The sequence below is a fragment of the Rhinoderma darwinii genome, assembly GCF_050947455.1.
Source record: "Rhinoderma darwinii isolate aRhiDar2 chromosome 4 unlocalized genomic scaffold, aRhiDar2.hap1 SUPER_4_unloc_10, whole genome shotgun sequence".
Classification (NCBI taxonomy): Eukaryota; Metazoa; Chordata; class Amphibia; order Anura; family Rhinodermatidae; genus Rhinoderma; species Rhinoderma darwinii.
Genome location: NW_027461754.1, coordinates 367,501 through 387,807, shown reverse-complemented (window position 1 = coordinate 387,807; position 20,307 = coordinate 367,501). Strand labels below are relative to the sequence as shown.

The 20,307-nt window shown below is 45.6% G+C and overlaps 22 non-coding genes across 22 annotated transcripts; 11 read left to right on the top strand and 11 right to left on the bottom strand.

Annotated features, from left to right (window-relative positions):
- Positions 1-543: 543 nt before the first annotated feature.
- Positions 544-617, bottom strand: TRNAN-GUU (transfer RNA asparagine (anticodon GUU)). The gene has a single exon. It is a non-coding gene; the product is annotated as a tRNA-Asn (tRNA).
- A 1,036-nt stretch (positions 618-1,653) lies between these two features.
- TRNAY-GUA (transfer RNA tyrosine (anticodon GUA)) lies at positions 1,654-1,739 on the top strand. The gene is given in 2 exon segments: positions 1,654-1,690; positions 1,704-1,739. It is a non-coding gene; the product is annotated as a tRNA-Tyr (tRNA).
- Positions 1,740-2,306: 567 nt separating this feature from the next.
- TRNAN-GUU (transfer RNA asparagine (anticodon GUU)) lies at positions 2,307-2,380 on the bottom strand. The gene has a single exon. It is a non-coding gene; the product is annotated as a tRNA-Asn (tRNA).
- Positions 2,381-3,415: 1,035 nt separating this feature from the next.
- TRNAY-GUA (transfer RNA tyrosine (anticodon GUA)) lies at positions 3,416-3,501 on the top strand. Its single transcript is given in 2 exon segments — positions 3,416-3,452; positions 3,466-3,501. It is a non-coding gene; the product is annotated as a tRNA-Tyr (tRNA).
- Positions 3,502-4,068: 567 nt separating this feature from the next.
- TRNAN-GUU (transfer RNA asparagine (anticodon GUU)) lies at positions 4,069-4,142 on the bottom strand. Its single transcript has one exon. It is a non-coding gene; the product is annotated as a tRNA-Asn (tRNA).
- Positions 4,143-5,177: 1,035 nt separating this feature from the next.
- TRNAY-GUA (transfer RNA tyrosine (anticodon GUA)) lies at positions 5,178-5,263 on the top strand. Its single transcript is given in 2 exon segments — positions 5,178-5,214; positions 5,228-5,263. It is a non-coding gene; the product is annotated as a tRNA-Tyr (tRNA).
- A 567-nt stretch (positions 5,264-5,830) lies between these two features.
- TRNAN-GUU (transfer RNA asparagine (anticodon GUU)) lies at positions 5,831-5,904 on the bottom strand. The gene has a single exon. It is a non-coding gene; the product is annotated as a tRNA-Asn (tRNA).
- A 1,025-nt stretch (positions 5,905-6,929) lies between these two features.
- On the top strand, positions 6,930-7,015 carry TRNAY-GUA (transfer RNA tyrosine (anticodon GUA)). The gene is given in 2 exon segments: positions 6,930-6,966; positions 6,980-7,015. It is a non-coding gene; the product is annotated as a tRNA-Tyr (tRNA).
- Positions 7,016-7,582: 567 nt separating this feature from the next.
- TRNAN-GUU (transfer RNA asparagine (anticodon GUU)) lies at positions 7,583-7,656 on the bottom strand. Its single transcript has one exon. It is a non-coding gene; the product is annotated as a tRNA-Asn (tRNA).
- Positions 7,657-8,692: 1,036 nt separating this feature from the next.
- TRNAY-GUA (transfer RNA tyrosine (anticodon GUA)) lies at positions 8,693-8,778 on the top strand. Its single transcript is given in 2 exon segments — positions 8,693-8,729; positions 8,743-8,778. It is a non-coding gene; the product is annotated as a tRNA-Tyr (tRNA).
- Positions 8,779-9,345: 567 nt separating this feature from the next.
- TRNAN-GUU (transfer RNA asparagine (anticodon GUU)) lies at positions 9,346-9,419 on the bottom strand. The gene has a single exon. It is a non-coding gene; the product is annotated as a tRNA-Asn (tRNA).
- A 1,026-nt stretch (positions 9,420-10,445) lies between these two features.
- Positions 10,446-10,531, top strand: TRNAY-GUA (transfer RNA tyrosine (anticodon GUA)). Its single transcript is given in 2 exon segments — positions 10,446-10,482; positions 10,496-10,531. It is a non-coding gene; the product is annotated as a tRNA-Tyr (tRNA).
- Positions 10,532-11,098: 567 nt separating this feature from the next.
- Positions 11,099-11,172, bottom strand: TRNAN-GUU (transfer RNA asparagine (anticodon GUU)). Its single transcript has one exon. It is a non-coding gene; the product is annotated as a tRNA-Asn (tRNA).
- Positions 11,173-12,205: 1,033 nt separating this feature from the next.
- Positions 12,206-12,291, top strand: TRNAY-GUA (transfer RNA tyrosine (anticodon GUA)). The gene is given in 2 exon segments: positions 12,206-12,242; positions 12,256-12,291. It is a non-coding gene; the product is annotated as a tRNA-Tyr (tRNA).
- A 567-nt stretch (positions 12,292-12,858) lies between these two features.
- TRNAN-GUU (transfer RNA asparagine (anticodon GUU)) lies at positions 12,859-12,932 on the bottom strand. Its single transcript has one exon. It is a non-coding gene; the product is annotated as a tRNA-Asn (tRNA).
- A 1,739-nt stretch (positions 12,933-14,671) lies between these two features.
- On the top strand, positions 14,672-14,757 carry TRNAY-GUA (transfer RNA tyrosine (anticodon GUA)). Its single transcript is given in 2 exon segments — positions 14,672-14,708; positions 14,722-14,757. It is a non-coding gene; the product is annotated as a tRNA-Tyr (tRNA).
- Positions 14,758-15,324: 567 nt separating this feature from the next.
- TRNAN-GUU (transfer RNA asparagine (anticodon GUU)) lies at positions 15,325-15,398 on the bottom strand. Its single transcript has one exon. It is a non-coding gene; the product is annotated as a tRNA-Asn (tRNA).
- A 1,036-nt stretch (positions 15,399-16,434) lies between these two features.
- Positions 16,435-16,520, top strand: TRNAY-GUA (transfer RNA tyrosine (anticodon GUA)). Its single transcript is given in 2 exon segments — positions 16,435-16,471; positions 16,485-16,520. It is a non-coding gene; the product is annotated as a tRNA-Tyr (tRNA).
- Positions 16,521-17,087: 567 nt separating this feature from the next.
- Positions 17,088-17,161, bottom strand: TRNAN-GUU (transfer RNA asparagine (anticodon GUU)). Its single transcript has one exon. It is a non-coding gene; the product is annotated as a tRNA-Asn (tRNA).
- A 1,031-nt stretch (positions 17,162-18,192) lies between these two features.
- TRNAY-GUA (transfer RNA tyrosine (anticodon GUA)) lies at positions 18,193-18,278 on the top strand. Its single transcript is given in 2 exon segments — positions 18,193-18,229; positions 18,243-18,278. It is a non-coding gene; the product is annotated as a tRNA-Tyr (tRNA).
- Positions 18,279-18,845: 567 nt separating this feature from the next.
- Positions 18,846-18,919, bottom strand: TRNAN-GUU (transfer RNA asparagine (anticodon GUU)). Its single transcript has one exon. It is a non-coding gene; the product is annotated as a tRNA-Asn (tRNA).
- Positions 18,920-19,950: 1,031 nt separating this feature from the next.
- On the top strand, positions 19,951-20,036 carry TRNAY-GUA (transfer RNA tyrosine (anticodon GUA)). The gene is given in 2 exon segments: positions 19,951-19,987; positions 20,001-20,036. It is a non-coding gene; the product is annotated as a tRNA-Tyr (tRNA).
- Positions 20,037-20,307: the final 271 nt, after the last annotated feature.

Here is a 20,307-nt window from a genome sequence, read left to right as displayed (position 1 = left end):
GTTTCAACCTGTCGACAAATGCTCTCCCGGTGCCCTCGTCTTCTATCTATTTTCAGAGGGGTCTCTTGTTTGTGTTGGGTATTTGAAATGGGCATCCGACCGAAACTCTCAGTTGAGAGCCACAGTAGGACTTTCTGTAACTCTGACATGCAACTGAAACAAAAAGAGGGTACAATCATCCCTGGGTGGGCTTGAACCACCAACCTTTTGGTTATCAGACAAAAAAAAGTTTTCACAACCTTCAAGCTTTGCTTGAACCTCCCAGTTTCTCATGTCATGTGTCATCTTCTTTGAAACAGAGTGGCGCATGGAAAGACATTTAGGCCCACAACCAAAGAGGGCCAAAGGCTCTGGACCATTCTTTCTACATTGCAACTATGTCATCCAAATCACTGGGATTTTTTTCTCTTCTCAAAATTTTTCACACTGTACATGTTGAAATGGTCTTACAACCGGTGCCCTCCTCTTCTGGCCGAAACTTTAAGTTGAGAGGCACCATAGGATTTTCTGTAACATGCAACTGAGACAAAAAGAGGACACTGCCGTCCCTGGGTGGGCTTGAACCACCAACCTTCCGGTTAACAGCCGAACGCGCTAACCAATTGCGCCACAGAGACAACCACGCTCCCCCACTTTGATTAAAGTCGTAAAAAAGCCACAACATGGTAAATGGAGTATGTTTCTTAGAGGACCTTCTGATCAACACAATAAAAAGAAGAGAATGATAAAACATAACAACTGCGTGGAACTACAGCCGCCAACAAATGGACAATTGCAACACAGAGATGGCCTCCACATTAGCGTCTTAACAACAGTCAGCGGGTAATAGGCTACCCCTCTCTTTTGGAGGTATGGCAGCAGAGTGGCGCAGCGGAAGCGTGCTGGGCCCATAACCCAGAGGTCGATGGATCGAAACCATCCTCTGCTAAGTGCTCTCTTTTACTCACGCCCCCTGTTACAATTTGGCCATTATCCCCGGTCGGAATCACATGTTTTTCTCGTAAAAATAGAATAGAGACCCCCGATCCCTGACCATCTCATTTTCACGACCTTCAGACTATGCTTTTTATACACGCAACCTCCCAGTTTCTCATGCCACATGTTTTCGCCTTTGCAACAAAGTGGCACAGGCAAAGGCTTTTGGGCCCACAACCAAATGGGCCATTGGATCTAGACCATCTTTTCTACGTTGCGACTTTCTTATTTAAATCATTCTGATTTCTTTTCTCTTCCCACAATTCTTCACTCTGTACACTAACGACTCACCTATACTTTTACACCACCCGGCACCCTGTAAGCTCCACGCTCCTTCTGCTTTTACGGGAGAAAGACATCCACACTTAAAAAAAAAAAAAAAAAAAAAAAAAAAAGCTTAAAGCTACAGGTTGAAAAGTATGTGATGATCACAATTGTGGTGAATCAGGCACCCCAACATGGAAACCAGCATGGACCCCAACATGGACTGCCAGAAGGGGGATTAGCTCAAATGGTAGAGCGCTCGCTTAGCATGCGAGAGGTAACGGGATCGACGCCCGTATTCTCCAAAGTTTTGGTTTGCCGAGTTTTTCAAAGAGCGGGACAATTCTCCTCTGTTTCCCTACTCATGTAACTCATTTGCAAGCTTAGGAAGCACCCGACAACCAGCTCGGCAAGCCTTCGATAGCTCAGCTGGTAGAGCGGAGGACTGTAGTAGAAAATCAGCAATCCTTAGGTCGCTGGTTCAATTCCGGCTCGAAGGAACTTTTGTTAGTCTCATAGATGATGTTTCAACCTGTCGACAAATGCTCTCCCGGTGCCCTCGTCTTCTATCTATTTTCAGAGGGGTCTCTTGTTTGTGTTGGGTATTTGAAATGGGCATCCGACCGAAACTCTCAGTTGAGAGCCACAGTAGGACTTTCTGTAACTCTGACATGCAACTGAAACAAAAAGAGGGTACAATCATCCCTGGGTGGGCTTGAACCACCAACCTTTTGGTTATCAGACAAAAAAAAGTTTTCACAACCTTCAAGCTTTGCTTGAACCTCCCAGTTTCTCATGTCATGTGTCATCTTCTTTGAAACAGAGTGGCGCATGGAAAGACATTTAGGCCCACAACCAAAGAGGGCCAAAGGCTCTGGACCATTCTTTCTACATTGCAACTATGTCATCCAAATCACTGGGATTTTTTTCTCTTCTCAAAATTTTTCACACTGTACATGTTGAAATGGTCTTACAACCGGTGCCCTCCTCTTCTGGCCGAAACTTTAAGTTGAGAGGCACCATAGGATTTTCTGTAACATGCAACTGAGACAAAAAGAGGACACTGCCGTCCCTGGGTGGGCTTGAACCACCAACCTTCCGGTTAACAGCCGAACGCGCTAACCAATTGCGCCACAGAGACAACCACGCTTCCCCACTTTGATTAAAGTCGTAAAAAAGCCACAACATGGTAAATGGAGTATGTTTCTTAGAGGACCTTCTGATCAACACAATAAAAAGAAGAGAATGATAAAACATAACAACTGCGTGGAACTACAGCCGCCAACAAATGGACAATTGCAACACAGAGATGGCCTCCACATTAGCGTCTTAACAACAGTCAGCGGGTAATAGGCTACCCCTCTCTTTTGGAGATATGGCAGCAGAGTGGCGCAGCGGAAGCGTGCTGGGCCCATAACCCAGAGGTCGATGGATCGAAACCATCCTCTGCTAAGTGCTCTCTTTTACTCACGCCCCCTGTTACAATTTGGCCATTATCCCCGGTCGGAATCACATGTTTTTCTCGTAAAAATAGAATAGAGACCCCCGATCCCTGACCATCTCATTTTCACGACCTTCAGACTATGCTTTTTATACACGCAACCTCCCAGTTTCTCATGCCACATGTTTTCGCCTTTGCAACAAAGTGGCACAGGCAAAGGCTTTTGGGCCCACAACCAAATGGGCCATTGGATCTAGACCATCTTTTCTACGTTGCGACTTTCTTATTTAAATCATTCTGATTTCTTTTCTCTTCCCACAATTCTTCACTCTGTACACTAACGACTCACCTATACTTTTACACCACCCGGCACCCTGTAAGCTCCACGCTCCTTCTGCTTTTACGGGAGAAAGACATCCACACTTAAAAAAAAAAAAAAAAAAAAAAAAAAAGCTTAAAGCTACAGGTTGAAAAGTATGTGATGATCACAATTGTGGTGAATCAGGCACCCCAACATGGAAACCAGCATGGACCCCAACATGGACTGCCAGAAGGGGGATTAGCTCAAATGGTAGAGCGCTCGCTTAGCATGCGAGAGGTAACGGGATCGACGCCCGTATTCTCCAAAGTTTTGGTTTGCCGAGTTTTTCAAAGAGCGGGACAATTCTCCTCTGTTTCCCTACTCATGTAACTCATTTGCAAGCTTAGGAAGCACCCGACAACCAGCTCGGCAAGCCTTCGATAGCTCAGCTGGTAGAGCGGAGGACTGTAGTAGAAAATCAGCAATCCTTAGGTCGCTGGTTCAATTCCGGCTCGAAGGAACTTTTGTTAGTCTCATAGATGATGTTTCAACCTGTCGACAAATGCTCTCCCGGTGCCCTCGTCTTCTATCTATTTTCAGAGGGGTCTCTTGTTTGTGTTGGGTATTTGAAATGGGCATCCGACCGAAACTCTCAGTTGAGAGCCACAGTAGGACTTTCTGTAACTCTGACATGCAACTGAAACAAAAAGAGGGTACAATCATCCCTGGGTGGGCTTGAACCACCAACCTTTTGGTTATCAGACAAAAAAAAGTTTTCACAACCTTCAAGCTTTGCTTGAACCTCCCAGTTTCTCATGTCATGTGTCATCTTCTTTGAAACAGAGTGGCGCATGGAAAGACATTTAGGCCCACAACCAAAGAGGGCCAAAGGCTCTGGACCATTCTTTCTACATTGCAACTATGTCATCCAAATCACTGGGATTTTTTTCTCTTCTCAAAATTTTTCACACTGTACATGTTGAAATGGTCTTACAACCGGTGCCCTCCTCTTCTGGCCGAAACTTTAAGTTGAGAGGCACCATAGGATTTTCTGTAACATGCAACTGAGACAAAAAGAGGACACTGCCGTCCCTGGGTGGGCTTGAACCACCAACCTTCCGGTTAACAGCCGAACGCGCTAACCAATTGCGCCACAGAGACAACCACGCTTCCCCACTTTGATTAAAGTCGTAAAAAAGCCACAACATGGTAAATGGAGTATGTTTCTTAGAGGACCTTCTGATCAACACAATAAAAAGAAGAGAATGATAAAACATAACAACTGCGTGGAACTACAGCCGCCAACAAATGGACAATTGCAACACAGAGATGGCCTCCACATTAGCGTCTTAACAACAGTCAGCGGGTAATAGGCTACCCCTCTCTTTTGGAGATATGGCAGCAGAGTGGCGCAGCGGAAGCGTGCTGGGCCCATAACCCAGAGGTCGATGGATCGAAACCATCCTCTGCTAAGTGCTCTCTTTTACTCACGCCCCCTGTTACAATTTGGCCATTATCCCCGGTCGGAATCACATGTTTTTCTCGTAAAAATAGAATAGAGACCCCCGATCCCTGACCATCTCATTTTCACGACCTTCAGACTATGCTTTTTATACACGCAACCTCCCAGTTTCTCATGCCACATGTTTTCGCCTTTGCAACAAAGTGGCACAGGCAAAGGCTTTTGGGCCCACAACCAAATGGGCCATTGGATCTAGACCATCTTTTCTACGTTGCGACTTTCTTATTTAAATCATTCTGATTTCTTTTCTCTTCCCACAATTCTTCACTCTGTACACTAACGACTCACCTATACTTTTACACCACCCGGCACCCTGTAAGCTCCACGCTCCTTCTGCTTTTACGGGAGAAAGACATCCACACTTAAAAAAAAAAAAAAAAAAAAAAAAAAAGCTTAAAGCTACAGGTTGAAAAGTATGTGATGATCACAATTGTGGTGAATCAGGCACCCCAACATGGAAACCAGCATGGACCCCAACATGGACTGCCAGAAGGGGGATTAGCTCAAATGGTAGAGCGCTCGCTTAGCATGCGAGAGGTAACGGGATCGACGCCCGTATTCTCCAAAGTTTTGGTTTGCCGAGTTTTTCAAAGAGCGGGACAATTCTCCTCTGTTTCCCTACTCATGTAACTCATTTGCAAGCTTAGGAAGCACCCGACAACCAGCTCGGCAAGCCTTCGATAGCTCAGCTGGTAGAGCGGAGGACTGTAGTAGAAAATCAGCAATCCTTAGGTCGCTGGTTCAATTCCGGCTCGAAGGAACTTTTGTTAGTCTCATAGATGATGTTTCAACCTGTCGACAAATGCTCTCCCGGTGCCCTCGTCTTCTATCTATTTTCAGAGGGGTCTCTTGTTTGTGTTGGGTATTTGAAATGGGCATCCGACCGAAACTCTCAGTTGAGAGCCACAGTAGGACTTTCTGTAACTCTGACATGCAACTGAAACAAAAAGAGGGTACAATCATCCCTGGGTGGGCTTGAACCACCAACCTTTTGGTTATCAGACAAAAAAAAGTTTTCACAACCTTCAAGCTTTGCTTGAACCTCCCAGTTTCTCATGTCATGTGTCATCTTCTTTGAAACAGAGTGGCGCATGGAAAGACATTTAGGCCCACAACCAAAGAGGGCCAAAGGCTCTGGACCATTCTTTCTACATTGCAACTATGTCATCCAAATCACTGGGATTTTTTTCTCTTCTCAAAATTTTTCACACTGTACATGTTGAAATGGTCTTACAACCGGTGCCCTCCTCTTCTGGCCGAAACTTTAAGTTGAGAGGCACCATAGGATTTTCTGTAACATGCAACTGAGACAAAAAGAGGACACTGCCGTCCCTGGGTGGGCTTGAACCACCAACCTTCCGGTTAACAGCCGAACGCGCTAACCAATTGCGCCACAGAGACAACCACGCTCCCCCACTTTGATTAAAGTCGTAAAAAAGCCACAACATGGTAAATGGAGTATGTTTCTTAGAGGACCTTCTGATCAACACAATAAAAAGAAGAGAATGATAAAACATAACAACTGCGTGGAACTACAGCCGCCAACAAATGGACAATTGCAACACAGAGATGGCCTCCACATTAGCGTCTTAACAACAGTCAGCGGGTAATAGGCTACCCCTCTCTTTTGGAGGTATGGCAGCAGAGTGGCGCAGCGGAAGCGTGCTGGGCCCATAACCCAGAGGTCGATGGATCGAAACCATCCTCTGCTAAGTGCTCTCTTTTACTCACGCCCCCTGTTACAATTTGGCCATTATCCCCGGTCGGAATCACATGTTTTTCTCGTAAAAATAGAATAGAGACCCCCGATCCCTGACCATCTCATTTTCACGACCTTCAGACTATGCTTTTTATACACGCAACCTCCCAGTTTCTCATGCCACATGTTTTCGCCTTTGCAACAAAGTGGCACAGGCAAAGGCTTTTGGGCCCACAACCAAATGGGCCATTGGATCTAGACCATCTTTTCTACGTTGCGACTTTCTTATTTAAATCATTCTGATTTCTTTTCTCTTCCCACAATTCTTCACTCTGTACACTAACGACTCACCTATACTTTTACACCACCCGGCACCCTGTAAGCTCCACGCTCCTTCTGCTTTTACGGGAGAAAGACATCCACACTTAAAAAAAAAAAAAAAAAGCTTAAAGCTACAGGTTGAAAAGTATGTGATGATCACAATTGTGGTGAATCAGGCACCCCAACATGGAAACCAGCATGGACCCCAACATGGACTGCCAGAAGGGGGATTAGCTCAAATGGTAGAGCGCTCGCTTAGCATGCGAGAGGTAACGGGATCGACGCCCGTATTCTCCAAAGTTTTGGTTTGCCGAGTTTTTCAAAGAGCGGGACAATTCTCCTCTGTTTCCCTACTCATGTAACTCATTTGCAAGCTTAGGAAGCACCCGACAACCAGCTCGGCAAGCCTTCGATAGCTCAGCTGGTAGAGCGGAGGACTGTAGTAGAAAATCAGCAATCCTTAGGTCGCTGGTTCAATTCCGGCTCGAAGGAACTTTTGTTAGTCTCATAGATGATGTTTCAACCTGTCGACAAATGCTCTCCCGGTGCCCTCGTCTTCTATCTATTTTCAGAGGGGTCTCTTGTTTGTGTTGGGTATTTGAAATGGGCATCCGACCGAAACTCTCAGTTGAGAGCCACAGTAGGACTTTCTGTAACTCTGACATGCAACTGAAACAAAAAGAGGGTACAATCATCCCTGGGTGGGCTTGAACCACCAACCTTTTGGTTATCAGACAAAAAAAAGTTTTCACAACCTTCAAGCTTTGCTTGAACCTCCCAGTTTCTCATGTCATGTGTCATCTTCTTTGAAACAGAGTGGCGCATGGAAAGACATTTAGGCCCACAACCAAAGAGGGCCAAAGGCTCTGGACCATTCTTTCTACATTGCAACTATGTCATCCAAATCACTGGGATTTTTTTCTCTTCTCAAAATTTTTCACACTGTACATGTTGAAATGGTCTTACAACCGGTGCCCTCCTCTTCTGGCCGAAACTTTAAGTTGAGAGGCACCATAGGATTTTCTGTAACATGCAACTGAGACAAAAAGAGGACACTGCCGTCCCTGGGTGGGCTTGAACCACCAACCTTCCGGTTAACAGCCGAACGCGCTAACCAATTGCGCCACAGAGACAACCACGCTTCCCCACTTTGATTAAAGTCGTAAAAAAGCCACAACATGGTAAATGGAGTATGTTTCTTAGAGGACCTTCTGATCAACACAATAAAAAGAAGAGAATGATAAAACATAACAACTGCGTGGAACTACAGCCGCCAACAAATGGACAATTGCAACACAGAGATGGCCTCCACATTAGCGTCTTAACAACAGTCAGCGGGTAATAGGCTACCCCTCTCTTTTGGAGATATGGCAGCAGAGTGGCGCAGCGGAAGCGTGCTGGGCCCATAACCCAGAGGTCGATGGATCGAAACCATCCTCTGCTAAGTGCTCTCTTTTACTCACGCCCCCTGTTACAATTTGGCCATTATCCCCGGTCGGAATCACATGTTTTTCTCGTAAAAATAGAATAGAGACCCCCGATCCCTGACCATCTCATTTTCACGACCTTCAGACTATGCTTTTTATACACGCAACCTCCCAGTTTCTCATGCCACATGTTTTCGCCTTTGCAACAAAGTGGCACAGGCAAAGGCTTTTGGGCCCACAACCAAATGGGCCATTGGATCTAGACCATCTTTTCTACGTTGCGACTTTCTTATTTAAATCATTCTGATTTCTTTTCTCTTCCCACAATTCTTCACTCTGTACACTAACGACTCACCTATACTTTTACACCACCCGGCACCCTGTAAGCTCCACGCTCCTTCTGCTTTTACGGGAGAAAGACATCCACACTTAAAAAAAAAAAAAAAAAAAAAAAAAAAAGCTTAAAGCTACAGGTTGAAAAGTATGTGATGATCACAATTGTGGTGAATCAGGCACCCCAACATGGAAACCAGCATGGACCCCAACATGGACTGCCAGAAGGGGGATTAGCTCAAATGGTAGAGCGCTCGCTTAGCATGCGAGAGGTAACGGGATCGACGCCCGTATTCTCCAAAGTTTTGGTTTGCCGAGTTTTTCAAAGAGCGGGACAATTCTCCTCTGTTTCCCTACTCATGTAACTCATTTGCAAGCTTAGGAAGCACCCGACAACCAGCTCGGCAAGCCTTCGATAGCTCAGCTGGTAGAGCGGAGGACTGTAGTAGAAAATCAGCAATCCTTAGGTCGCTGGTTCAATTCCGGCTCGAAGGAACTTTTGTTAGTCTCATAGATGATGTTTCAACCTGTCGACAAATGCTCTCCCGGTGCCCTCGTCTTCTATCTATTTTCAGAGGGGTCTCTTGTTTGTGTTGGGTATTTGAAATGGGCATCCGACCGAAACTCTCAGTTGAGAGCCACAGTAGGACTTTCTGTAACTCTGACATGCAACTGAAACAAAAAGAGGGTACAATCATCCCTGGGTGGGCTTGAACCACCAACCTTTTGGTTATCAGACAAAAAAAAGTTTTCACAACCTTCAAGCTTTGCTTGAACCTCCCAGTTTCTCATGTCATGTGTCATCTTCTTTGAAACAGAGTGGCGCATGGAAAGACATTTAGGCCCACAACCAAAGAGGGCCAAAGGCTCTGGACCATTCTTTCTACATTGCAACTATGTCATCCAAATCACTGGGATTTTTTTCTCTTCTCAAAATTTTTCACACTGTACATGTTGAAATGGTCTTACAACCGGTGCCCTCCTCTTCTGGCCGAAACTTTAAGTTGAGAGGCACCATAGGATTTTCTGTAACATGCAACTGAGACAAAAAGAGGACACTGCCGTCCCTGGGTGGGCTTGAACCACCAACCTTCCGGTTAACAGCCGAACGCGCTAACCAATTGCGCCACAGAGACAACCACGCTCCCCCACTTTGATTAAAGTCGTAAAAAAGCCACAACATGGTAAATGGAGTATGTTTCTTAGAGGACCTTCTGATCAACACAATAAAAAGAAGAGAATGATAAAACATAACAACTGCGTGGAACTACAGCCGCCAACAAATGGACAATTGCAACACAGAGATGGCCTCCACATTAGCGTCTTAACAACAGTCAGCGGGTAATAGGCTACCCCTCTCTTTTGGAGGTATGGCAGCAGAGTGGCGCAGCGGAAGCGTGCTGGGCCCATAACCCAGAGGTCGATGGATCGAAACCATCCTCTGCTAAGTGCTCTCTTTTACTCACGCCCCCTGTTACAATTTGGCCATTATCCCCGGTCGGAATCACATGTTTTTCTCGTAAAAATAGAATAGAGACCCCCGATCCCTGACCATCTCATTTTCACGACCTTCAGACTATGCTTTTTATACACGCAACCTCCCAGTTTCTCATGCCACATGTTTTCGCCTTTGCAACAAAGTGGCACAGGCAAAGGCTTTTGGGCCCACAACCAAATGGGCCATTGGATCTAGACCATCTTTTCTACGTTGCGACTTTCTTATTTAAATCATTCTGATTTCTTTTCTCTTCCCACAATTCTTCACTCTGTACACTAACGACTCACCTATACTTTTACACCACCCGGCACCCTGTAAGCTCCACGCTCCTTCTGCTTTTACGGGAGAAAGACATCCACACTTAAAAAAAAAAAAAAAAAAGCTTAAAGCTACAGGTTGAAAAGTATGTGATGATCACAATTGTGGTGAATCAGGCACCCCAACATGGAAACCAGCATGGACCCCAACATGGACTGCCAGAAGGGGGATTAGCTCAAATGGTAGAGCGCTCGCTTAGCATGCGAGAGGTAACGGGATCGACGCCCGTATTCTCCAAAGTTTTGGTTTGCCGAGTTTTTCAAAGAGCGGGACAATTCTCCTCTGTTTCCCTACTCATGTAACTCATTTGCAAGCTTAGGAAGCACCCGACAACCAGCTCGGCAAGCCTTCGATAGCTCAGCTGGTAGAGCGGAGGACTGTAGTAGAAAATCAGCAATCCTTAGGTCGCTGGTTCAATTCCGGCTCGAAGGAACTTTTGTTAGTCTCATAGATGATGTTTCAACCTGTCGACAAATGCTCTCCCGGTGCCCTCGTCTTCTATCTATTTTCAGAGGGGTCTCTTGTTTGTGTTGGGTATTTGAAATGGGCATCCGACCGAAACTCTCAGTTGAGAGCCACAGTAGGACTTTCTGTAACTCTGACATGCAACTGAAACAAAAAGAGGGTACAATCATCCCTGGGTGGGCTTGAACCACCAACCTTTTGGTTATCAGACAAAAAAAAGTTTTCACAACCTTCAAGCTTTGCTTGAACCTCCCAGTTTCTCATGTCATGTGTCATCTTCTTTGAAACAGAGTGGCGCATGGAAAGACATTTAGGCCCACAACCAAAGAGGGCCAAAGGCTCTGGACCATTCTTTCTACATTGCAACTATGTCATCCAAATCACTGGGATTTTTTTCTCTTCTCAAAATTTTTCACACTGTACATGTTGAAATGGTCTTACAACCGGTGCCCTCCTCTTCTGGCCGAAACTTTAAGTTGAGAGGCACCATAGGATTTTCTGTAACATGCAACTGAGACAAAAAGAGGACACTGCCGTCCCTGGGTGGGCTTGAACCACCAACCTTCCGGTTAACAGCCGAACGCGCTAACCAATTGCGCCACAGAGACAACCACGCTCCCCCACTTTGATTAAAGTCGTAAAAAAGCCACAACATGGTAAATGGAGTATGTTTCTTAGAGGACCTTCTGATCAACACAATAAAAAGAAGAGAATGATAAAACATAACAACTGCGTGGAACTACAGCCGCCAACAAATGGACAATTGCAACACAGAGATGGCCTCCACATTAGCGTCTTAACAACAGTCAGCGGGTAATAGGCTACCCCTCTCTTTTGGAGGTATGGCAGCAGAGTGGCGCAGCGGAAGCGTGCTGGGCCCATAACCCAGAGGTCGATGGATCGAAACCATCCTCTGCTAAGTGCTCTCTTTTACTCACGCCCCCTGTTACAATTTGGCCATTATCCCCGGTCGGAATCACATGTTTTTCTCGTAAAAATAGAATAGAGACCCCCGATCCCTGACCATCTCATTTTCACGACCTTCAGACTATGCTTTTTATACACGCAACCTCCCAGTTTCTCATGCCACATGTTTTCGCCTTTGCAACAAAGTGGCACAGGCAAAGGCTTTTGGGCCCACAACCAAATGGGCCATTGGATCTAGACCATCTTTTCTACGTTGCGACTTTCTTATTTAAATCATTCTGATTTCTTTTCTCTTCCCACAATTCTTCACTCTGTACACTAACGACTCACCTATACTTTTACACCACCCGGCACCCTGTAAGCTCCACGCTCCTTCTGCTTTTACGGGAGAAAGACATCCACACTTTAAAAAAAAAAAAAAAAAAAAAAAAGCTTAAAGCTACAGGTTGAAAAGTATGTGATGATCACAATTGTGGTGAATCAGGCACCCCAACATGGAAACCAGCATGGACCCCAACATGGACTGCCAGAAGGGGGATTAGCTCAAATGGTAGAGCGCTCGCTTAGCATGCGAGAGGTAACGGGATCGACGCCCGTATTCTCCAAAGTTTTGGTTTGCCGAGTTTTTCAAAGAGCGGGACAATTCTCCTCTGTTTCCCTACTCATGTAACTCATTTGCAAGCTTAGGAAGCACCCGACAACCAGCTCGGCAAGCCTTCGATAGCTCAGCTGGTAGAGCGGAGGACTGTAGTAGAAAATCAGCAATCCTTAGGTCGCTGGTTCAATTCCGGCTCGAAGGAACTTTTGTTAGTCTCATAGATGATGTTTCAACCTGTCGACAAATGCTCTCCCGGTGCCCTCGTCTTCTATCTATTTTCAGAGGGGTCTCTTGTTTGTGTTGGGTATTTGAAATGGGCATCCGACCGAAACTCTCAGTTGAGAGCCACAGTAGGACTTTCTGTAACTCTGACATGCAACTGAAACAAAAAGAGGGTACAATCATCCCTGGGTGGGCTTGAACCACCAACCTTTTGGTTATCAGACAAAAAAAAGTTTTCACAACCTTCAAGCTTTGCTTGAACCTCCCAGTTTCTCATGTCATGTGTCATCTTCTTTGAAACAGAGTGGCGCATGGAAAGACATTTAGGCCCACAACCAAAGAGGGCCAAAGGCTCTGGACCATTCTTTCTACATTGCAACTATGTCATCCAAATCACTGGGATTTTTTTCTCTTCTCAAAATTTTTCACACTGTACATGTTGAAATGGTCTTACAACCGGTGCCCTCCTCTTCTGGCCGAAACTTTAAGTTGAGAGGCACCATAGGATTTTCTGTAACATGCAACTGAGACAAAAAGAGGACACTGCCGTCCCTGGGTGGGCTTGAACCACCAACCTTCCGGTTAACAGCCGAACGCGCTAACCAATTGCGCCACAGAGACAACCACGCTCCCCCACTTTGATTAAAGTCGTAAAAAAGCCACAACATGGTAAATGGAGTATGTTTCTTAGAGGACCTTCTGATCAACACAATAAAAAGAAGAGAATGATAAAACATAACAACTGCGTGGAACTACAGCCGCCAACAAATGGACAATTGCAACACAGAGATGGCCTCCACATTAGCGTCTTAACAACAGTCAGCGGGTAATAGGCTACCCCTCTCTTTTGGAGGTATGGCAGCAGAGTGGCGCAGCGGAAGCGTGCTGGGCCCATAACCCAGAGGTCGATGGATCGAAACCATCCTCTGCTAAGTGCTCTCTTTTACTCACGCCCCCTGTTACAATTTGGCCATTATCCCCGGTCGGAATCACATGTTTTTCTCGTAAAAATAGAATAGAGACCCCCGATCCCTGACCATCTCATTTTCACGACCTTCAGACTATGCTTTTTATACACGCAACCTCCCAGTTTCTCATGCCACATGTTTTCGCCTTTGCAACAAAGTGGCACAGGCAAAGGCTTTTGGGCCCACAACCAAATGGGCCATTGGATCTAGACCATCTTTTCTACGTTGCGACTTTCTTATTTAAATCATTCTGATTTCTTTTCTCTTCCCACAATTCTTCACTCTGTACACTAACGACTCACCTATACTTTTACACCACCCGGCACCCTGTAAGCTCCACGCTCCTTCTGCTTTTACGGGAGAAAGACATCCACACTTTAAAAAAAAAAAAAAAAAAAAAAAAAGCTTAAAGCTACAGGTTGAAAAGTATGTGATGATCACAATTGTGGTGAATCAGGCACCCCAACATGGAAACCAGCATGGACCCCAACATGGACTGCCAGAAGGGGGATTAGCTCAAATGGTAGAGCGCTCGCTTAGCATGCGAGAGGTAACGGGATCGACGCCCGTATTCTCCAAAGTTTTGGTTTGCCGAGTTTTTCAAAGAGCGGGACAATTCTCCTCTGTTTCCCTACTCATGTAACTCATTTGCAAGCTTAGGAAGCACCCGACAACCAGCTCGGCAAGCCTTCGACGCCCCCTGTTACAATTTGGCCATTATCCCCGGTCGGAATCACATGTTTTTCTCGTAAAAATAGAATAGAGACCCCCGATCCCTGACCATCTCATTTTCACGACCTTCAGACTATGCTTTTTATACACGCAACCTCCCAGTTTCTCATGCCACATGTTTTCGCCTTTGCAACAAAGTGGCACAGGCAAAGGCTTTTGGGCCCACAACCAAATGGGCCATTGGATCTAGACCATCTTTTCTACGTTGCGACTTTCTTATTTAAATCATTCTGATTTCTTTTCTCTTCCCACAATTCTTCACTCTGTACACTAACGACTCACCTATACTTTTACACCACCCGGCACCCTGTAAGCTCCACGCTCCTTCTGCTTTTACGGGAGAAAGACATCCACACTTAAAAAAAAAAAAAAAAAAAGCTTAAAGCTACAGGTTGAAAAGTATGTGATGATCACAATTGTGGTGAATCAGGCACCCCAACATGGAAACCAGCATGGACCCCAACATGGACTGCCAGAAGGGGGATTAGCTCAAATGGTAGAGCGCTCGCTTAGCATGCGAGAGGTAACGGGATCGACGCCCGTATTCTCCAAAGTTTTGGTTTGCCGAGTTTTTCAAAGAGCGGGACAATTCTCCTCTGTTTCCCTACTCATGTAACTCATTTGCAAGCTTAGGAAGCACCCGACAACCAGCTCGGCAAGCCTTCGATAGCTCAGCTGGTAGAGCGGAGGACTGTAGTAGAAAATCAGCAATCCTTAGGTCGCTGGTTCAATTCCGGCTCGAAGGAACTTTTGTTAGTCTCATAGATGATGTTTCAACCTGTCGACAAATGCTCTCCCGGTGCCCTCGTCTTCTATCTATTTTCAGAGGGGTCTCTTGTTTGTGTTGGGTATTTGAAATGGGCATCCGACCGAAACTCTCAGTTGAGAGCCACAGTAGGACTTTCTGTAACTCTGACATGCAACTGAAACAAAAAGAGGGTACAATCATCCCTGGGTGGGCTTGAACCACCAACCTTTTGGTTATCAGACAAAAAAAAGTTTTCACAACCTTCAAGCTTTGCTTGAACCTCCCAGTTTCTCATGTCATGTGTCATCTTCTTTGAAACAGAGTGGCGCATGGAAAGACATTTAGGCCCACAACCAAAGAGGGCCAAAGGCTCTGGACCATTCTTTCTACATTGCAACTATGTCATCCAAATCACTGGGATTTTTTTCTCTTCTCAAAATTTTTCACACTGTACATGTTGAAATGGTCTTACAACCGGTGCCCTCCTCTTCTGGCCGAAACTTTAAGTTGAGAGGCACCATAGGATTTTCTGTAACATGCAACTGAGACAAAAAGAGGACACTGCCGTCCCTGGGTGGGCTTGAACCACCAACCTTCCGGTTAACAGCCGAACGCGCTAACCAATTGCGCCACAGAGACAACCACGCTCCCCCACTTTGATTAAAGTCGTAAAAAAGCCACAACATGGTAAATGGAGTATGTTTCTTAGAGGACCTTCTGATCAACACAATAAAAAGAAGAGAATGATAAAACATAACAACTGCGTGGAACTACAGCCGCCAACAAATGGACAATTGCAACACAGAGATGGCCTCCACATTAGCGTCTTAACAACAGTCAGCGGGTAATAGGCTACCCCTCTCTTTTGGAGGTATGGCAGCAGAGTGGCGCAGCGGAAGCGTGCTGGGCCCATAACCCAGAGGTCGATGGATCGAAACCATCCTCTGCTAAGTGCTCTCTTTTACTCACGCCCCCTGTTACAATTTGGCCATTATCCCCGGTCGGAATCACATGTTTTTCTCGTAAAAATAGAATAGAGACCCCCGATCCCTGACCATCTCATTTTCACGACCTTCAGACTATGCTTTTTATACACGCAACCTCCCAGTTTCTCATGCCACATGTTTTCGCCTTTGCAACAAAGTGGCACAGGCAAAGGCTTTTGGGCCCACAACCAAATGGGCCATTGGATCTAGACCATCTTTTCTACGTTGCGACTTTCTTATTTAAATCATTCTGATTTCTTTTCTCTTCCCACAATTCTTCACTCTGTACACTAACGACTCACCTATACTTTTACACCACCCGGCACCCTGTAAGCTCCACGCTCCTTCTGCTTTTACGGGAGAAAGACATCCACACTTAAAAAAAAAAAAAAAAAAAAAAAAAAAAGCTTAAAGCTACAGGTTGAAAAGTATGTGATGATCACAATTGTGGTGAATCAGGCACCCCAACATGGAAACCAGCATGGACCCCAACATGGACTGCCAGAAGGGGGATTAGCTCAAATGGTAGAGCGCTCGCTTAGCATGCGAGAGGTAACGGGATCGACGCCCGTATTCTCCAAAGTTTTGGTTTGCCGAGTTTTTCAAAGAGCGGGACAATTCTCCTCTGTTTCCCTACTCATGTAACTCATTTGCAAGCTTAGGAAGCACCCGACAACCAGCTCGGCAAGCCTTCGATAGCTCAGCTGGTAGAGCGGAGGACTGTAGTAGAAAATCAGCAATCCTTAGGTCGCTGGTTCAATTCCGGCTCGAAGGAACTTTTGTTAGTCTCATAGATGATGTTTCAACCTGTCGACAAATGCTCTCCCGGTGCCCTCGTCTTCTATCTATTTTCAGAGGGGTCTCTTGTTTGTGTTGGGTATTTGAAATGGGCATCCGACCGAAACTCTCAGTTGAGAGCCACAGTAGGACTTTCTGTAACTCTGACATGCAACTGAAACAAAAAGAGGGTACAATCATCCCTGGGTGGGCTTGAACCACCAACCTTTTGGTTATCAGACAAAAAAAAGTTTTCACAACCTTCAAGCTTTGCTTGAACCTCCCAGTTTCTCATGTCATGTGTCATCTTCTTTGAAACAGAGTGGCGCATGGAAAGACATTTAGGCCCACAACCAAAGAGGGCCAAAGGCTCTGGACCATTCTTTCTACATTGCAACTATGTCATCCAAATCACTGGGATTTTTTTCTCTTCTCAAAATTTTTCACACTGTACATGTTGAAATGGTCTTACAACCGGTGCCCTCCTCTTCTGGCCGAAACTTTAAGTTGAGAGGCACCATAGGATTTTCTGTAACATGCAACTGAGACAAAAAGAGGACACTGCCGTCCCTGGGTGGGCTTGAACCACCAACCTTCCGGTTAACAGCCGAACGCGCTAACCAATTGCGCCACAGAGACAACCACGCTCCCCCACTTTGATTAAAGTCGTAAAAAAGCCACAACATGGTAAATGGAGTATGTTTCTTAGAGGACCTTCTGATCAACACAATAAAAAGAAGAGAATGATAAAACATAACAACTGCGTGGAACTACAGCCGCCAACAAATGGACAATTGCAACACAGAGATGGCCTCCACATTAGCGTCTTAACAACAGTCAGCGGGTAATAGGCTACCCCTCTCTTTTGGAGGTATGGCAGCAGAGTGGCGCAGCGGAAGCGTGCTGGGCCCATAACCCAGAGGTCGATGGATCGAAACCATCCTCTGCTAAGTGCTCTCTTTTACTCACGCCCCCTGTTACAATTTGGCCATTATCCCCGGTCGGAATCACATGTTTTTCTCGTAAAAATAGAATAGAGACCCCCGATCCCTGACCATCTCATTTTCACGACCTTCAGACTATGCTTTTTATACACGCAACCTCCCAGTTTCTCATGCCACATGTTTTCGCCTTTGCAACAAAGTGGCACAGGCAAAGGCTTTTGGGCCCACAACCAAATGGGCCATTGGATCTAGACCATCTTTTCTACGTTGCGACTTTCTTATTTAAATCATTCTGATTTCTTTTCTCTTCCCACAATTCTTCACTCTGTACACTAACGACTCACCTATACTTTTACACCACCCGGCACCCTGTAAGCTCCACGCTCCTTCTGCTTTTACGGGAGAAAGACATCCACACTTAAAAAAAAAAAAAAAAAAAAAAAGCTTAAAGCTACAGGTTGAAAAGTATGTGATGATCACAATTGTGGTGAATCAGGCACCCCAACATGGAAACCAGCATGGACCCCAACATGGACTGCCAGAAGGGGGATTAGCTCAAATGGTAGAGCGCTCGCTTAGCATGCGAGAGGTAACGGGATCGACGCCCGTATTCTCCAAAGTTTTGGTTTGCCGAGTTTTTCAAAGAGCGGGACAATTCTCCTCTGTTTCCCTACTCATGTAACTCATTTGCAAGCTTAGGAAGCACCCGACAACCAGCTCGGCAAGCCTTCGATAGCTCAGCTGGTAGAGCGGAGGACTGTAGTAGAAAATCAGCAATCCTTAGGTCGCTGGTTCAATTCCGGCTCGAAGGAACTTTTGTTAGTCTCATAGATGATGTTTCAACCTGTCGACAAATGCTCTCCCGGTGCCCTCGTCTTCTATCTATTTTCAGAGGGGTCTCTTGTTTGTGTTGGGTATTTGAAATGGGCATCCGACCGAAACTCTCAGTTGAGAGCCACAGTAGGACTTTCTGTAACTCTGACATGCAACTGAAACAAAAAGAGGGTACAATCATCCCTGGGTGGGCTTGAACCACCAACCTTTTGGTTATCAGACAAAAAAAAGTTTTCACAACCTTCAAGCTTTGCTTGAACCTCCCAGTTTCTCATGTCATGTGTCATCTTCTTTGAAACAGAGTGGCGCATGGAAAGACATTTAGGCCCACAACCAAAGAGGGCCAAAGGCTCTGGACCATTCTTTCTACATTGCAACTATGTCATCCAAATCACTGGGATTTTTTTCTCTTCTCAAAATTTTTCACACTGTACATGTTGAAATGGTCTTACAACCGGTGCCCTCCTCTTCTGGCCGAAACTTTAAGTTGAGAGGCACCATAGGATTTTCTGTAACATGCAACTGAGACAAAAAGAGGACACTGCCGTCCCTGGGTGGGCTTGAACCACCAACCTTCCGGTTAACAGCCGAACGCGCTAACCAATTGCGCCACAGAGACAACCACGCTCCCCCACTTTGATTAAAGTCGTAAAAAAGCCACAACATGGTAAATGGAGTATGTTTCTTAGAGGACCTTCTGATCAACATAATAAAAAGAAGAGAATGATAAAACATAACAACTGCGTGGAACTACAGCCGCCAACAAATGGACAATTGCAACACAGAGATGGCCTCCACATTAGCGTCTTAACAACAGTCAGCGGGTAATAGGCTACCCCTCTCTTTTGGAGGTATGGCAGCAGAGTGGCGCAGCGGAAGCGTGCTGGGCCCATAACCCAGAGGTCGATGGATCGAAACCATCCTCTGCTAAGTGCTCTCTTTTACTCACGCCCCCTGTTACAATTTGGCCATTATCCCCGGTCGGAATCACATGTTTTTCTCGTAAAAATAGAATAGAGACCCCCGATCCCTGACCATCTCATTTTCACGACCTTCAGACTATGCTTTTTATACACGCAACCTCCCAGTTTCTCATGCCACATGTTTTCGCCTTTGCAACAAAGTGGCACAGGCAAAGGCTTTTGGGCCCACAACCAAATGGGCCATTGGATCTAGACCATCTTTTCTACGTTGCGACTTTCTTATTTAAATCATTCTGATTTCTTTTCTCTTCCCACAATTCTTCACTCTGTACACTAACGACTCACCTATACTTTTACACCACCCGGCACCCTGTAAGCTCCACGCTCCTTCTGCTTTTACGGGAGAAAGACATCCACACTTAAAAAAAAAAAAAAAAAAAAAAAGCTTAAAGCTACAGGTTGAAAAGTATGTGATGATCACAATTGTGGTGAATCAGGCACCCCAACATGGAAACCAGCATGGACCCCAACATGGACTGCCAGAAGGGGGATTAGCTCAAATGGTAGAGCGCTCGCTTAGCATGCGAGAGGTAACGGGATCGACGCCCGTATTCTCCAAAGTTTTGGTTTGCCGAGTTTTTCAAAGAGCGGGACAATTCTCCTCTGTTTCCCTACTCATGTAACTCATTTGCAAGCTTAGGAAGCACCCGACAACCAGCTCGGCAAGCCTTCGATAGCTCAGCTGGTAGAGCGGAGGACTGTAGTAGAAAATCAGCAATCCTTAGGTCGCTGGTTCAATTCCGGCTCGAAGGAACTTTTGTTAGTCTCATAGATGATGTTTCAACCTGTCGACAAATGCTCTCCCGGTGCCCTCGTCTTCTATCTATTTTCAGAGGGGTCTCTTGTTTGTGTTGGGTATTTGAAATGGGCATCCGACCGAAACTCTCAGTTGAGAGCCACAGTAGGACTTTCTGTAACTCTGACATGCAACTGAAACAAAAAGAGGGTACAATCATCCCTGGGTGGGCTTGAACCACCAACCTTTTGGTTATCAGACAAAAAAAAGTTTTCACAACCTTCAAGC